This window comes from Vicugna pacos, chromosome 3 (assembly GCF_048564905.1).
Source record: "Vicugna pacos chromosome 3, VicPac4, whole genome shotgun sequence".
NCBI classification, from domain to species: domain Eukaryota; kingdom Metazoa; phylum Chordata; class Mammalia; order Artiodactyla; family Camelidae; genus Vicugna; species Vicugna pacos.
Window position 1 is genome coordinate 71017604 of NC_132989.1, and position 17665 is coordinate 71035268.

The following is a 17665-nucleotide window of genomic DNA, read 5'->3' on the forward strand; positions in this document are numbered from 1 at the left end:
AGCCAATCAGCTGGGGGTTGCTCGGCCTGACGGCCCTACGTCATGAACGGTCGCCCTAACAACCGCCCACAGCTCTCACCGGTGCGGAGAACAGGCACCGCACCATCTCTCACCATGGTTCCGCCAACCAATAGCTAGTCGAGCCCCAGCACTGGCGCCTGCCTATTGGTCAGAGAGCCGTGGGGGTGCACGCATGGAAGCCGCCTAGGCGAAGACGATAGGGGATCTGGCGGGTGGGGTGTCCTACAGCCCAGGACCTGACCTCTGGTCATCCTGGCTGTGAGAATCCTATGGGAAGACATAGTTGGAAGGGGAATTGCAGCGTGACGGTAAACGCAGGGTCAGGTCGAGGATAGAAAGCTCAGTTACTTAGTGCAGATAGGTAGAGGGAAGTGGAGGTGGCCCTGAAAAACAGGGATATAAAAAAGAGAAGGTGGCAGCGAGGTGCAACCCAGATCTCAAGCTGACCCATATCCGAAACAGACACTTTCCTGTGATTTACCCATTTGTGTAAGTAGTGTAAGTGACTCCAGTCATAGGGTCTTTCCCTCTCTCCCTCCAGTACGAGGCACTAGTCACAGACTGGATTCTCTGTGAAATGTGCCTCCCTTGTCTGCTTACTCTCTGCCCCCTCCCTGCTATAGGCCTTTATTATCTCTGGCCTGAAATAATGCAAGAGCCTCTCCTAACTGATCTCTCCACTCAGGCGTTTCCACCTTCCAATCATATTATTCCATAGGCCTGCCCCTAAATCGTCAGGAGTTGCTTTGCCCATTGTCTGTTGGGTTAAAGAACCTGGCAACCCTAAAATGGCCCCACCCCACATTTCTTGCCTATCTCTCACTACTTCTTGTACATTTCAGCCAAAAGAGTGACCTTTTCTCTGTCACTCAGTACCTTTTTACCTCCCTGTTTAGGTTCTCTTTGTTTAATCTGGGTATGCCTGCCCATTTGAATTGTTGAAATCCTATCTCTCCTTCAAGGACCATTTCATATGTTACCCTTTCCCCCTAATTCTCTCAAATACACGTCATCTCTCCCAACTTGAAACACCCATAACATTTCTATATTTGTGACTTGTCTTATCTTACCAAGTGGAAATTTGTAAGAGCAAGAATGGCAATCCACTCAAACTTTAAAGTCTTGTATTTTGAAATGCAGTCTCTGAAACATACTATACACTTAGTAGAAGTCTTAATAAACCATTATCTTGCTAAACTCTCATAATACTTATAAAGTGGATACTATTTCCATTTACAAGGAAAAATGAATTCATTAAGCAACTTGCTGTAGATCACATAGATAGTAATTAGGAAAACGGGTTTGAAGCCAGATCTAAACATTATACTGGCTCTATTATACTTAATGCTTCAGTATAGGACCTTTATTCATATCTCTCAACCAAATACTTTTGCAATGCCCATTATGTGCAGTGCACCTTGGTTGGCACTGAGGATATAATGGCAAGTCTGACAGACATGGAAGCTGCCTTTAAGAACCTTGAGCCTTACATCCCTTCACAGAAGAGATGATTGTTAAATACTTGTTAAATTAATTATAATGGAAGGAAAGAGTTTCCAGTGTGAAGAAGACTGAAATGAACTAATAACCAAAGAGTGCAATATTCTAAGTCTCATCAAAAGTAAGAAGACGAAGAAAGAAAGACTTGTAAGTACTAAGAGCTTGGAAACTTTGTCACATTTTTTTATATCCCTAGAAGTCTAAAGGGCCAGAATTATGTCATACTATATAAATACTTAGTAATATAAATTTAAATAAGGATTATTCAGGTGTTTCAACAAAAGGTTTCAGACCAAGATTTGGAAACTTTTATTCCCGAACTCTGCTTAATTAAGAACTCTAGTAAGATTATGAGTTCAAAAGCAAGGAATAAAGAAACTCTAATGGCCTAGTTTTCAGTTCTTAAAACAACTTCTATATGATTCCCCAAATATATTTCAAAAGAATCTTTATTGCACTTAACTTGTACTTAATAATAAGTCACAAAAATTGGCATGGACACGACATAGAAAAGGAAAGTGGGGTGTGGAGTCGAGAGAATCCATGTGCCTTCTTTTGTGGGCTCAGAGCAAAGAGTTTATACAAGTATAATTTTAAGAGCCTCTTTTAAAGTAGTGAATGGTTTACATTGCCACCTTTAGTCACATAGCCCTTAGCATCCATTTATGTAAATATTTTAGACTGCCAACCGTCACTTTTCCTTCTTCTTGTTGTCATGGGTCATGCTTTAGGATGAGGAATTATAATAAGAAAAACAATAACAACAATAATAAAATTTCGTATAGCTCTTTCTATGTACTAGCAACTTTTCTAGGGTGTTTTCTTTATATCAACTCTTAATTCTCCTAACAGCCCTACTAGGAAAACATTAGTAGAACTTGCATTTTACAAATGATGAAGCTACAGAAACAGAGAAGTTAAATAGTCTGCCTAGGATCACACAGCTTAGAAACGGCAGAGATGGAATATGAACTTTGAAATCCTAAGCACTTGCTCCAAACTACTCCACTGTGTTAACATATAGTGATTGTTGAGGCTTCCCATGATCCATCGCCAAAGACATTCCATAATATCAACAAAGGGTTTTAATTATTTATTTCCCATTTGCGGTTCCCAATGGTGTTCAAATTTGTACCTTTCAGCCTTGGATAATTTTCTCTCTCTTTGCCTTACACTTTTTTTTTTTTCTGATTTCAGGTTTTTTTTTTTAATTAGTACGTTGCAAGTGATAACAGATCACTTAGCTTTTGTCAGATATTGTGATTAATTATCACTCCTGCCCAGAGTCAAGAAATACTCACTAAGGAGCTGCCCTAAGCTAGGCAAAGGGCTAGGCACTCAAGGTACAGGGTTAAATAAGGATGACAGATGGATCCTTCTAGATAATACAGTAAGTGTTCTGAGTGAGGAATGCAAAGGGTCCACTGAGATAAGAAGTGGGGCATGGAGCTGGGATGCAATGTGTCTTGAACAAGGGAAGGAAGTAGTTTAAAGGAAGGCTACTGCAGGCACTCGGGCCAGGGTCGTGAGTGTAAGAATGGGGGCAACATAGATACAGGAGAACATTTAATTAGGCAGAAGTCTTAAAGTTCTGGAAGATATGAGAGATTTACCAGGTGAGGAAGTCACCAGCAAGCTGGCAGAAGATCTCAGGTTTCTCCTGTGACACATCACACAGACTGAAAAATCTCGCTACTCCTCTCCTTTGTGCTATTTTTCTTCAGTAGCAAAACTTAAAATTCTGCCTCTTGTTTGTTCCTGAAACTTTCTAAACTGAAATCGATAGCTGGAGCCTCTCTGGAAGTTAGGGGCAAAGGTCTCTACAGGTGAGGGGCCCGCAGTGAAAGATTTCTTCCGTCCCCTGCTTTCACTGTTTGACTGTTTTTGTTTGTTTTCTTTTCAGTTCGCAGTCCTCTCTGTAGGCCTTTCCCGAGCTTTATAGAATTCAGTTGGGGAGTAGGTATGAGCTGTATTGGAATACGTTTTTTTTTTTCTTTTAAAGGAATTTTTTCTCCTCCGGAAAAAAAATATTCATGCAACAGAGATACAGTGTATCCATAATGAGTAATAAGCATCCATCCCTGAGATCTTAGGGATTCTTGGCTAAGGTGACTGGTTCCCAGAAGAGTCCATGAAAGACTAAGAAAAGGGGGGAAGAAGAAGAACACATTTTGACCAAGTATGAGCACTACTTTGTCTCCTCCAATAACAAACCCAGTCCTGGTCTCAGTTGTAAAGTGTGGAGCAGGCCATTTACTAGAAAAGCTGTATCCAGCTCAGTTGTCAAGGCCCCAATATCTTCCTCCTGCTCACCTTCATTCTCTGAGTCTCAACCTCTCCCTTTAGCTTTGTATTAGTTCCCAGTTGAGAGAGACCAGAAGGAAATTATAATGTGGGATAAAAACAGGCATGAAGGAAAATGGCCCAGCGGGACTCTCCTCAGCTTTTCTGAGCAATTCCATTGAAAGAGAAGCCAAGAATAATTGCCCAGGCCTGCAAACAGGAGGCGATCTTTTAGTATGACATTACCGTCAGCCACAGGGAAAAGTGGCCCAGTGTACAGCACCCTAACTACATCTGCTACAAATTGCTATGAATTTGGCTACAAGTAACCAAGAACCTAAACTAGAAGCAGCTTCAACAAGATAAGCATTTCCTTCTTTCTTGGGTAAAGGAAATAGGTGATCTAGGATGAACATGGAAGCCCAAGATGCTTTCAGGAACTCTCTGTCTCTCTGCTTCATAATCTTCAGCATGTATTTTCCATCCTACATCCTATACAAGGGTCATCCTGTGGTCCAAGACGGCAGCTGGAGCTCCTGTTGTCATGCATGCATTTCAGTCTTTCCAGAAGGAGCAAAATAATAACAAAGGGTCTTCTCCAGCTGAGTTAGCTCCCTTTTCACAGTTTATTTTTTTTAATTTTTAATTTTTTTCCATTTTCACAGTTCGTATCTCAGTGGCCAGAAATACAGGCCATACCTAGCAACAAGGGAGCTGGAGAATGGAATCTTTATTTTCAGCAACAATGTGCCGAGCTCAAAACTGAAGAAAGTCTCCCAACTCTAAATCTTCTGTGTTATCCTCATGTTGGGTGAGCACAAAGTAAGTACCCAATATAGTTGCTGATCATTTTTTTTAAATTGAAATATAGTCAGTTTACATTGTTCTGTTAATTTCTGGTGTACAGCACAATGATTCAGTTATACATATGTATGTGTGTGTGTGTGTGTGTGTGTATATATATATATATATATATATATATATATATTTGTTTTCATATTCTTTTTCATTATAGGATATTACAAGGTTTTGAATATAGTTCCCTGTGCTATACAGTGGGATCTTGCTATTTATCTATTTTGTATATAGTAGTGTGTATCTGCAAATCCTGAACTGCCAACTTATCCCTCTGTATCCCCTCTTTCCTTCCCAGTAACCATAAGTTTATTACCTATGTCTGTGAGTCTGTTTCTGTTTTGTAAATAAGTTCATTTGTGTCATTTTTTTTAGATCCCACATATAAGTGATATCATATGGTGTTTTTCTTTCTCGTTCTGATTTACTTCACTTAGAATGACAGTCTCCAGGTCCATCCATGTTGCTGCAAATGGCATTATTTTATTATTTTTTATGGCTGAGTAGTATTCCATTGTATAAATATACCACAAGTTCTTTATCCACAGGTCATCTGTTGATGGACATTTAGGTTGTTTCCATGTCTTGGCTATTGTATATAGTGCTACTATGAATATTGGTGTGCCTGTATCTTTTCAAATTCGAGTTTCCTCTGGATATATGCTCAGTAGTGGGATTATTGGATTATATGGTAAGTCTATTTTTAGTTTTTAGGAACTATTTTCCATAATGGCTGCATCAAACTACATTCCCACCAGAAGTGTAGGATTCCCTTTTCCCCATACCCTCTCCAGCATTTATTGTTGGTGGACTTTTTAATGATGGCCAGTTGCCAATCACTTAAAAACAGGAAACAATTTAACTATCAAGATTTTAGGGGCATAGGAAAGGATACACCTAAGATCAAAGATCTGTTGTTTTATAAACATTAGCTTGAAATATGAATGGAATTCTCATTAACACCTGGATTTGACTTTCAGCTAAATTCATCAAAAATATATAATGTTATAAATGGTCTAACAAAAAGAAGTAATCTGGAAACCTCTCTTTAGAATATAGAGCCTCTGTGGTCTTATTCATTGCTCTGTTCCCAATACCCATAACACTGAATGAATGAATGAGTTATGGCAACTTTCAACCAGTTTGTGGTCTGGATTTCTCTGCTTTGTCCCTTGCATTTCTTAATACCTAGTATGATCTGCATGCTTTTTTTTTTTAACCACAATGGCTACTTCCTACTCTGTAATGTACTAACCTCTGTTCTCAAGAAAGGTGTTGCAAAGGTCTCTGTGCCTCTTCCAAAAAGATAGGCTGTTTATGTTCCTCAAGAGAGAACGTAAAACATCTGCAAAGACTCTGCTCAATGCCTCTCTGTTCAAACTCCCACTTGCTTATTCTTTTGAAATACATGTTATATAATACAAATAGTTTAGGAAGAAATTTGACCCATGTAGACCAAGGGAAATTGAGATAATTATGATTGATGTCACCATAGGCTAATAATTTTTACCCCAAGGAAGGTAATAAAATCAGCCAGATGGCCCCTCTCCTTACCCAGTCCTTTAGTGAACCAGTTGCCCTGGAAACTCTCTAGCAGCTTGGCTGTAGGCTGTGGACAAAGCCCTAGGTTTCTCCTCCATTTCCCATGAGAGGAACCATCTTTATTTCAGAATCTGGGACTGGTGATCACCAGATAATCTCAGTTTTGGTGAAGATCTCAAAGCACAGATGGTAATATCTGACCATTGTGTGATGTATTTAATAGGGAATAAAGTGAAAGGGAAACCATTTGGTCTCTGCCTTTAGGTACCCTTCTCATTCCAATAAAAAGAAAGAGTTAAAAGTATAGTCTGGTACAGAGAAGGAAGGCATTCTGTTTTGGGCAGGCCTTAAGTATAGCAGAAGCCCTCCTTTCCACTCTCTCCCTGCAGTTATGATAGACCCACTTCTCTCTGTACACTGTTCTTTCCAGGCAGGTCCAACTGAATCTAAAACTTCAACCTGCTTTTTCAGTTGATCCTATTCCTCCTTTACCTAGGGTAGGACTGTCTTGGTTTGAGTCCCCCCAAGGCAAAGACTGGGTCAGAAACTAGGGTGCAATAGCTTATTTGGGGATGACCCCAGGAGGTCAGAACAATATGGACAAAGGAAAGGTCAGTATCCAGCTAGTCACCATGTGGGTAACTGGGGCTCAGTTCTGCTGGGGACCCCCTTAAGGTTGGCAGGGAGAGAGGGGAAGGTGAGATCATTGACCCTCCCCTCTTTGGTTGAGAAGTGCCTACTGGGGCACACCTCAGTTGGGTGTGTGCGGGGCTGAGATACTGAGGCTTTGGAAAAAGTCTTGAGGCAATAAAGTTGAAAGACTTGATGTTGGGCACTTGAAGAGGGAGGCCTTCAGCCTACCAGGAACTGCAGCTGAAGATGACATACCCACAGCTGACGATGACACACGAGCAGGAGATGTGGCAAGAGGTGCCATGTCTGCTGTGAGCACTGCATTATGGGTCACCATACCAGCCTCTTCATGCCTTTCACTTTCCTACTGGGCCTCTTTTGCCTACAAGCCCCAAGCTGGCCCTGTTCCCCCCGAAGCTGTTGTAATTCCTTCCTAATGCCTGGGCAGGAGTATTTCATTCACAGACCATATTCTGAAAGCCTCTTGTTTCTTCAGCTTAGTTGTCCTTGGCCTCTGAGTAGGCCTGGTCTCCCTAACTGGTAGATGTCAACATCTTTAAGCTTGCAAGTACTCTAGCTTACACATGGAAAGTGACCGATATATGTTTGTTGATGATTCTAATACTAGTGAAACTCTGACTCTGATCATAAATACTGTTAAACTGGAACTTAAAGTCAAGTGAAGTCAACAACCATTTCTGGCGCTGAGTATTTCAAAGAAAGGACAAGAAGGCTGATGGATGGTTAAGTAGGAATTCACGAAGCTTCTGCATACCGTTGGGGTTACTGTGATTCCAATATCTAAAAATCTCATCTTTGTTGGATAGAGGAAGCATATTATTTTGGGGAGTTATTTTCTAAAATCAGTGCAAAACCCGGAACTCCAGCAGGATCTCAAGGCTTTTAAATTTTTTTTTTAACCATGTGGGGAGAGAAAATGTCAGAGTCAAAAATATCCTTGAAATCTCATTATATTTCTTAAAATATAGGGAACATATTTTGTTTGTTGCAAATTTGACAGAAATTCTTATGCACACCAGGTTTGACACCCCTGACTCTTGGAAGAGTTTATCTATATAGGGAAGCATTTCAACCTTTCTGCCTGTAAGATTGACTATGGGTTGCTAAAATGAGTGGGAAATGGTAATATGTTCCTGCTGGCCTGCAGGGTTGCTCTAATCTGTGTCGGTTATATTTTTTAATTGCTGTTAGATTTGAGATGTGCTTCTTGTTATGAGCATTAACCCATTATTTGAGATGTATTTTGCACATGTTTTCTTCCAGTTTGTCTTTTGACTTTGCTTATGGTGCCTTTTGCCATGCAAAAGTGTTTGTTTGTTTGTGTTTTGAATGTAGTCTTTTCCTTTATTGTATCTGGATTTTAAATTGTAGTTCAAAAGCCTTGCCCCACAACCAGGTTATAAGAATTCTTTTAGTACTTGTTGGTACAGACAAGGGGCAGGTCATGGAGAGTAAGCCTGACGACTGAGGGATTATCCCTGGGGATGCTGGGGCAAAGGGACAGCGTGGTTTAGTGTAGGCAAGTATAAATAACATAAACATTTAAACAACCTGGTATGTGATCATTGGTCATATGTTGTCAGATCCAGAAACTCAAAGAAGACAACTGCCTTTAAATAGGATAATTGTGGATGCTAGCAAATAGAAATGTCTTGATGTCCACTTTCAGAAATTTAACAGGTGGTGAGTTAAGTTTGTTAGTTTTGTTTTGTGTAGGATAGCATGATATAATAAATAAATATTTGGCCTTTGTCCGTGGTTCCTGGCATTCAGCTACTAAAAACTTTGGAATCTGCTGTGTGATGAGATTGTCTTTTGTATACGAATGAGATGACTAGTGGCTAGGGTGCCTACATGGTAGCAAGATGAGGGCTAGTCACCAAAAAGACCAAGGCATGATGAGAGGGTTGGAATTTTCACCTCAACCCCCATGCCCCATCCTTCCCCACCCCCTCCCACCCTGGGGTGTGGGGGAGAGGGGCTAGAGATTGGGCTAATCACCGATGGCCAAATGATTTAATCAATCGTATCTATGTAATGAGACCTCCATAAAAATCCCTAAATGGTGGGTTCAGAGAGCTTCCAGGTTGCTGAGTACATCGCTGTACTGGGAAGATGTTGCATCCAGAGAGCATATGGGAGCTCTGTGCCCTTCCCCCTGTGCATGCCCTATGCATCTCTTCCGTTGGGCTATTCCTGAGTTGTATCCTTTATAATACGCTGAGAAATGTAAGCATTTTCCTGAGTTCTGTGAGGCATTCTAGTGAATTATTGGACCTGAGGAAGAGTTTATGGGAACCCTGAATTGCAGGACAGCCAGCTGGTGTAGGAGCGTTGAAGAAACAGTGTTGGAATAGACACCAGGCATTCAGTGTCAGAAGTGGTGTGGGTAAACACAGCCCAGGGGACAATAGAGCGAGACTGGAGAGGAAGAGCTAGAATGCCTCTGGGGGCCTCCCACTGTGACAAAGGAGGGCCAACTCAGTCGAGAGGAGGCCTTGACCTGGAAATAGCAAGTCAACAAGACAGGTGGTGGTGGATTGAGAACAGTGATGAGCTTTAAGAAAGAAAGAAAGAGACAGTGATTTGGAAGGATGGAGCCTGATAGCTACAGATAAAAGCACAGACAGAAGGAACTGGGAAGGGCGTCAGGTAAGCCAGGCAGGTTGACTAATGCTCTGAGGTAGACATTTTTGGCCAGCTCTGAGGCTGAGCTCAGAGGCCAAAGAAGTAGACTGGGAGCTGTCTGACACAGGTTGACAGTGTCAGAGCCCGGAATGGGCGACGTGCTCAGAGCCAGAGTGGGTGGGGAGGGACCAGGGTCTGGGAGACAAGCAGGGTGTAGGTATGTTCCTGAAAATAATTTCTTCAAAAGCCAATCTGCCAATTGACCGATTTGTTGAAAGCTGTCAAACACTTTAAATGAGCCTGCCACCATGTCAGCTTCCTAACTTTCAGAAAGCAGAGCAAACCTCCGGGATGTTGTGGGTCTGGCTGTCGTATTTGGTCAGGTCTCCTCAGTTTACCCCAAGTGGTCCCACCACTGGTTGAACTCCAAGAAACACACAAGTGCAAAATTATTTTTCTACCAACTTGGGGTCGCTCGTATAGCTGTGGAATTAAACAGACGGAGAAATTCACAGAATTTCTTGAATTTTTCAGGGCCTTCCAGGAACATCAGTGTTTGAGAGGCAGCTGGGGAGAAAGTGTGGATGCATTTCCTGCCTCTTTATCTTCGAGTCCCCTGGCCCGCACCACCAGAAATTTCTCCCACCTGCTCTAGGCCAACTTTACGATCGCTCATGAACTATAGCTGTGGAAGTGAAACTAGTAAGGCGAAGGCAGAGAGAGACAGCACCTGTGGAGCTAGCGCTCTCCAGGCTGGGAGAGACAGTATTTATGTCTGGCTGCCAGCTCTGCATTTACTCAAGTCTAGCAAATTGCCGAGAATTTCCAAATGCAGCGCTTACAGGGAGCGTAGTGTTTTTGTGGTCCAAGATCCTGCCAGAGTATTTTGGCTCTTGACTGGGTTGTCTGTGTGGAGACACCTCTTCCCTCAGCCTTTTCCCCTGGGGACTCGCGACAATGGAAAGACAGCATCTGCTGACAGTGCCCTGCACCCTGCCTCTCTTAGGAAATGACTGTTAGTGAAGGTGTTTGGAAGGTACAAAGCTCTCACAGTGATCAGGACACGCTGTCTGCACAGTTGTATGCCATGCACGTTTGAGGGCAGAAAGATTGGACTCTGGGACACAGAGGTTTGTAGATTCTTCCACATGTTTTGAAAACTACGTTTGAGAAGTGAGTATATTTATTTGTTGCTCAGGAGAAGAAAACACAGCAAGTTGGGAGTGGGGAAGGCATAGCACAGAAATAGAGAAAAGCTAATTAGGATCAGGGTGGGAAAGCTGGGCTTTAAAGAAAACAGAGACTCAGATGTCTCTCTCCCTCCTCCCAACCACTGTCCTTGTTCTATAAATACCTAAGAAAGCTAGGTGGAATTAGACAGGGACAGTCTTCGAGGCAGACCAGACTAGAGATGGAGGTATTACGTGCCCCACAGAAAGAAGGACTGATTAAAGGCGTGTGAGGAGAGCAGTCTTGAGCAGCTATCAGCCGAGGGCTGACCTCTAGGACCCTCTTGCTATTTCTCACTCAGATGTGCCTGATTTCTTGGACAAGAATCCCATCAGGACTGTTTCAAAATTGATTTTTCTTCCTTATGGGTAGATGGTATTTGCAAATCTTTTCTAGAAAAGTTTTTACTGGATCATGATTCTTGGCTTAGGGACCTCCTTCCTGCCACCCAGTGCCCAGACCTTTCTGGTTGGCCTAATTTTATAGCCATCCAAGATGAATAATAAAGTAATATCAGGGTAATAAAATATTGGCTTCAGGAAGTCTTAATACTTATTGCTATAATAGGAAAACTGGAGGCAAAGAGGATGGAATAATCACACACAAAAAAACCTCTTTTCCTTACTACCTGACAAAATCTTCAAAAGATAGTGAGATGAAAAAAACTCACCAGTAGCAATAAAGCATGGAAAGAAGTACAACTTTAGGTCATAAACTTTGAAAAGAAGTGGCCAGGGACCCAAATAGATTTTACTTCTCACCCCCTTCTCATTCTTTCCTCAGCCCATTCCCATCAAGCAAGACAGAGAAACTGGGTAATTTGACCCAATCTTTCTTAATAACTCTCCATTAGGAGAGAAATGGATGGAGATGGTCAGCAGATAGACCAGGGAAAAGTCAAAGAACCCTGGAAAGAATCCACCATTGCCACAGGATGTCAACAGAGGCAGGAAGAACCTCCTCCCCTCACCTTTTTGTTTGTTTCTTTGTTTCTGTGGTGAACTAGGAACTTGATCTGAAGCCACAGGAATAGATGCTGCTCCAAGCAGGTAGAAGTTTCCAGGCTATAAGAATTCTCAAAAAAATGAAGCAAAGTCCAGGTACCATAATAACAGGTGTACACAACCCCAGAAGGACTCTCTCTGCTCCCTTCCAGCTCTGTAGAGATGAGTAGAACCCAGTGTTCAGCTTTAAAGTTCTTCTTTTTAGAGGAAGACAAATATAGAAGAGGAACATGGACATTCCCTCCATATCATAGATCATATTTCATGTGAAGGTCTGAGAGCAGGGTTTCTAAACTTGAGCACTTAACATTTTGGGCCAGATCATTCTTTGTTGTGGGGGAGTGGTGTATCCCGTGCGTTGCAGAATGTTTAGCAGCATCCCTGTTAAATGTCAGTAGCAAATACCCACCCTGGCTCCTGCCCCAACTATTACAACCAAAAATGTCTCCAGATAGTACTAGATGTTTTTTGTGGTGCAAATCACCCTAAGTTGAGAATCACTGCTCTAGAGTCTAGACATGGAAGCCCACTTCAAACATGAGCAGGAAGAAGAGACGGAATGGCACCTGGAGACACAGACCATAATAAACTAAACGAATTAAGGAAGCTAGCAAGCAAAAGAGGTAATAAAATCCATTCTAGAAGAAAATATTGCTCAAGGAAAAGAATAAATTTCTCTCAGACTTCCTCATTTTAGAACAATTTATTAGTCATCTACATTCAATAAAACAAAAGTTCAAAGACTAGTTGGTAAAATAACAGAATGGGCTGAAAAAGGAGATTGCAGTGCTATGAAAATGAATTGAGTCCCAAAATAATGCCATTATATGACTAATAAATTATAAATATCAAGGAGCTGACTAGACAGAATTAAATATAGAATTGCTAATAAAGAGAAAGGCTTGAGACACCGTAAGAAATGCAGAATGAAAAAACAAATCAATTAAAGCAATTAGAATACAAGTATGTAAGCCATAAAAAGCTCAGCTAACATAAGGGTACACCACGATTCTTGAAGCCAAGAACCTTGCAAGTGAAACAAAACAAGTACCCAGACAGAAGACGGTGGGATGTTGATAAATGATGGCGCTGAGGCTCGAGTTCCAAGAGTCACTGAGAATCAGTGATTAGTGTGAAAGTAAATTTATGAAGCATACAGCTGCTGGGACTCTGAATCGCAGTGATAGGAAACCCAACACAAACTGGCTTGCCTCCAAAATGGAATTTATTGGCTCACATTACTGAAGAGTCCAGGAGTCAGATCTGACTTCTCTTCATTTAGAGTCAGGCTCCAAAGATATTCCCACGCTTCATTTCTGTCCAGTTCTCTGCTCTGCCTTCTGCCACATTGGCTTCTTCTTCTGGCTCCAAGCGCAGCCTCAGGGTCTCCAGGCGCTCCCTAATGGTGGCATGATGCCCTGCCGCCTCAAAAGCTCTCAGGTACACGGCTAGCGAGAAGAGTAGTGACTGGTAGCTTCTGTCGAAGTCTTGAGATTCATGCTAGTCGGCCCAGCCTGAGTCATATTTCCATGGAGGATGCATGGCTTTGTTTACCAGGCCTGATTTTGAAGGTGATACGGAGTGCTGTCTAGAAAAATCGTCTTGTCGACAATATATATTAGAGAGATGGTGGAGTCAAGACTTGAGTGAGGAGGTAATTGTAATTGTACAAGTGAAAGATAATGAATTGTGCTGGTTCTGAGATGGGAAATAAGGTGAAAGGATGATATTGAAACATGGTCTGACTTCCAAAGTGAAGCTCATTTTTTTTTAAAGGGGAAGGGAGTGTTCTAGAGTAAAAGAGACTGAAAAGACAACTAACAGCAATGTGTGACTATTGAATTGAATCCTAGTTCAAAAGAAAAAAGCAACAAAACATATTCTTGGGGCAACTAGGAAAATTTGAATGTAGACTAGGTACTAGGTGGTAGCGTGAAACTACTGTTAATGATTGAAGTAAAGTAATAGTATAGTATCTAGGAGAATGTCTTATTCTTAGGAGATGCATGCTGACACATTTAGGGATAAAGTGCCATGATGTTTGCTTCTCACTTTCAAATGTCAGAAGGAAAAATGTGTATGTAGATGACTGATAGAGATAAAGCAAAATTGTAGGTTGTTAACAATTATTGAATCTAGGTGGTAGGCATTCAAGGTGTTCATTTTATTTCTCTTTCAACTTTTTGTCTGTTTGAAATGTTCATAACTTTTTAAATTGGGGAGAAAACATTGAAAAAAAGGGTTTTGTTCTGCTATTCTAGAACTTAATTTCCTTTTCAAGTTCTCACATGGTTTAGTAGGTTATTTGGGTGAATTGAGAGTTCTCATGCACTGAAGGCACGCAGGGAAGGACAATTGGGAGGAAAACGTGTGAAGTCATTATAGAGATGCAAAAGAGACTAAAAGAAAATAGTCAAAATGTTTTGACCACCTTTTTTTTTTTTGAATCTACTTCTTTGTAATTTTCTGTACTTTCCAAAATTTCTACAGTTCATTATTTTTATAAGGAGACAAAAGAAAAGAATTAATTAAATAGAACAGGAGTCAAAGAGCAAAACTAGTAAGAAAAGAAATTTTAATTGGTTGGAGTTTGGAAAAAAACCTACCCTTTGGGACAAAGATGGCAGTTGATATTTACTTCCTTTCTTAGAAGTAGAAATTACAACATTTTGAGTGAAAGGTATTTTGTCCAGAAAAGTAAAAAAATTGTAATCTCAGAAAAACTGGACAGTATGAGACTTTAGGTATGAATAGGGATGGAGTGAATTTAGAGGCTAGGTAAGAAAGGAAGGTTTTCTTTTTTTTAAGATGTGCCTCTGGCTTTGGAGAGTTTAGGGCTTCAGAGAGTTGGTTCTAGGCTCGAGGGAAATGGTGAAGGAGATTTTCAGGTTTCTTTCCAAAGTACCTAATCCAAATTCGAAAGAAGGTAGGAATCTAGAGTACCCTTTGGAAGAAAATAGGAACATTAAGGGGTACCCAAACAGGAAAAAGTGTAGAGGAGATTTGAAGTGAGAATTGTTCTTAGAGATTTTCTACTTCAAATGTTTGGTAGAATTCTCCAGTGACGCCATCTGGTCTTAGAAATTTCTGTGTTGTGAGTTAAAATTACTGATTCAATCTCTTTGCTTGTTATTAGTATGTTCAGATTTTCTATTTCTTCCTGATTCAGTCTTGGTAGATTGTGTGTTTCTATAAATGTATTACCAGTTTCTTCTAAGTTATATACTTTGTGGGCATGTAACTGTTCATAGTAGTCTCTTACGATTCTATGTATTTCTGTATTATGATTTCTGATTTTAGTTGAGTCATCTCTCCTTTTTTCTTAGTCTTGCTAACAGTTTGTTAATTTTGTTTATTTTTCTGAAGAACCAGCTTTTGTAGTTTTGTTGATCTTTTCTATTGTTTCTCTGATCTCTATTTCATTTATTTCTGCTCTGATTCTTATTATTACCTTCTTTCTGGGGTACCTTTATCATAGCACTTTTCACACGGTGGTACAATTGCTTGTCTAATTTTCTGCCTCTGCTACTGAACTCCACATTCCATGAGGGAAGGGACGTCGTCTGCTTTGGCCACGATCCATATTCTCTTTTATTCCCTAGGACGTAGTAGTGTCTTCCATAGTCTAAGCTCTCAAAAAATGTATTGAATGAATCAATGAGCCAAGCATGTCTCACTCTAGAATTTCCCAAAGATGTTGCTAAAGCCAGATGGGTGGTGCAGAGCACTGATATCCCATCAGGTGACGCTTACACAGAGACCAAATACAATCGTCAGGTCCTGAGACATGTACTCTCATTCTTAGGAGTTGGCATTTAAGAAGCATTTCACTAGATGTACAAATTACACAATATACGGGACAAATGTTATGGAAGACTCTTGGGAAAATCTACCCCGTGGAGCCTAAGAAACCTTGATATCAGTTTGTCATCTTACTATCTCTCAAGGAACAAAGGGATCAAAATTGTCTATTGTTCTTAAGCAAAGCATGTCAAAATCTATGTTGCTTTTCATATCTACGTGGACAGGTAAGCGGTAATGCATACAAATCCTTTGCTAAATACTACTTTGTTGACAAGTCATGCCTCGTGCTTCCTTTATTGCTACAAAAATTAGGGAGGCGGTTGACTCTCATTGTCCAGAATAAAGTTAAAGGGGAATATCTTTGGATGTCAAGTGGGCCCATGGTTTAGTCCCTGAGTGGAGCTTTGTTTTTGCATGCTTATTGCTCTTGTATGTGGTTGCCAGATTATGCTCTCAGAGTTATATCACCACTAGCTTTGAGGTCTAAGGCAGATCAAAAATTGAAGAATTATGCCTTCAATCAAGGCCCAGAACAATGTGAGGAATATCTGGATGTTGCTTGGCACTGCATTTGATGGGGCTAGAAGAGTGAAATCCTGTAACAGAGATCTCTGTTTTTTGGTCATACGATTTCTGTCTTATCATGGTCAAAAGACTCAGAATACAGTTTTGCCCATCGAGGGGAGGCATTCTTAATTTTGGCAGGTTATAAAGTAGATTCCATGAGGAAAGCACTGGGCAAAAGAGACTAATAATTTGCACGGGTACACAGATACTGTGATTCTAACGTAACTTGGAAGATTCCTTGGCTGTGGGTTTGCAAGGAAAGAGCCTACTGTGAAACTCAGTGATTGCCAATTCAGCACATCATAGGACCATATAAGTGTTAAATCTCATGAGCATGGACGTAGCTGTCAAATCCTATAAACATTTAATGCAGCATCCATTCTGTGCAAGGCACTCTACAGAGTAGTGTGGAGATATCAAGAAGCAATGACTTAAATTAAAAAAAAAACCCATGCGGGGTTTGGGGTTCTCGTGAAGCCCCGCTGGATGAACGGGACCCCCGGGCAGAAGCGGGTGGGCAGAGGAAGGTCTATGCACAAGGAGGCACTGGGGGACTTTAACCAGGTTCTGGCCACTAGGGGGCGGACTGGGGGCCTGGGCAGCAGGCTTCACAGAGAAGACATGGCACCTGGCAAATTGAAGGACTGGGGATTCGGGAATGCAGGGGCCCTAATCCTGGGCTGACACTTTCTATCTACTTGGTCCCTGCTCTAGCTCCTTGCCTCCCCAACCCAGGGACCAAAAATGGCCTAGCTGGCCCATCCTTTCTGCTGGGGCCACAGTGATCCTTCAACCAGCAGCACCTCTGGAGTACCCAGCACCCACAGAGGCCCCACTGACCTCTCCAGGGGACCTGGTCCCAAACCTGCTCAGAATTATACTGTATATATGTATTTACATGCAGTATAATGTGTATGTGCAGTCAAACTATAATAATTCTACCTAGTAAAACTGGAAAAGGAGGGAAAAAAAGAAGCAATGACAATTTAATGGGAAGAGTGGGCATAGATTAGAGCAAGGTAAGTGCTATAATTGAAGTGCCTTGTGTTTTTACCGAAGGCACGATAGCATGGTGATTTATTCAGTGTTGGTACATGTAGGCTCTACCACTTCCCAGCTGTCTGTCCTTAAAGTTGTTTAAATTCAGGTTAATATGGTTTAAAAAAGAAATAGTAATAAATTGCTCCCAAACCCTAAAGGTACGTGCTGTAAATCTCCCGTTGGTGCCTGCAAGAGTCTCCAAATGTACATGCCCTAGATACTCTGAGTATCACTGGTCACTGGTAATTGGTATTTTGGTCATAGGACCTAAGGAAAAGAACAGCTGAACTTTCTACCTACTTAAAACTGTCAACTAAAATAAAACAAACAAATGAAAAACTAGGTGAGCTTGGCAATACAAGAGCAGAGGATACCTGTGCCCTACTTCCTGTCTCTATTTCTACAAGAAATTTAATTCAGATGACATTAAGAAAGCTTGAGTTAGTTAAGCTTAAGTTTTCTACCCTCAGTGGAAAAGGGGGCTTGAGAGCTAAGTCAATTTAAATTACAGAGAAATAAAGTTAAAAAAACCCCAC

The 17665-nt window shown here is 41.1% G+C and overlaps 1 protein-coding gene across 11 annotated transcripts in view; it reads left to right on the forward strand.

Annotated features, from left to right (window-relative positions):
* The window catches only part of ANKRD31 (ankyrin repeat domain 31), a 153433-nt gene that overhangs the window by 1753 nt on the left and 134015 nt on the right, over nucleotides 1-17665 (forward strand). For 8 of the 11 annotated variants that reach the window (XM_072958488.1, XM_072958494.1, XM_072958496.1 and 5 more), the window contains exons 1-2: nucleotides 69-1668; nucleotides 4470-4626. The gene's annotated coding sequence lies outside the window, so the exon portion shown is untranslated. Of the gene's footprint in view, nucleotides 1-68; nucleotides 1669-4469; nucleotides 4627-17665 lie in introns of those variants that run through there. The other 3 variants (XM_072958489.1, XM_072958491.1, XM_072958492.1) reach the window with 3 other exon arrangements.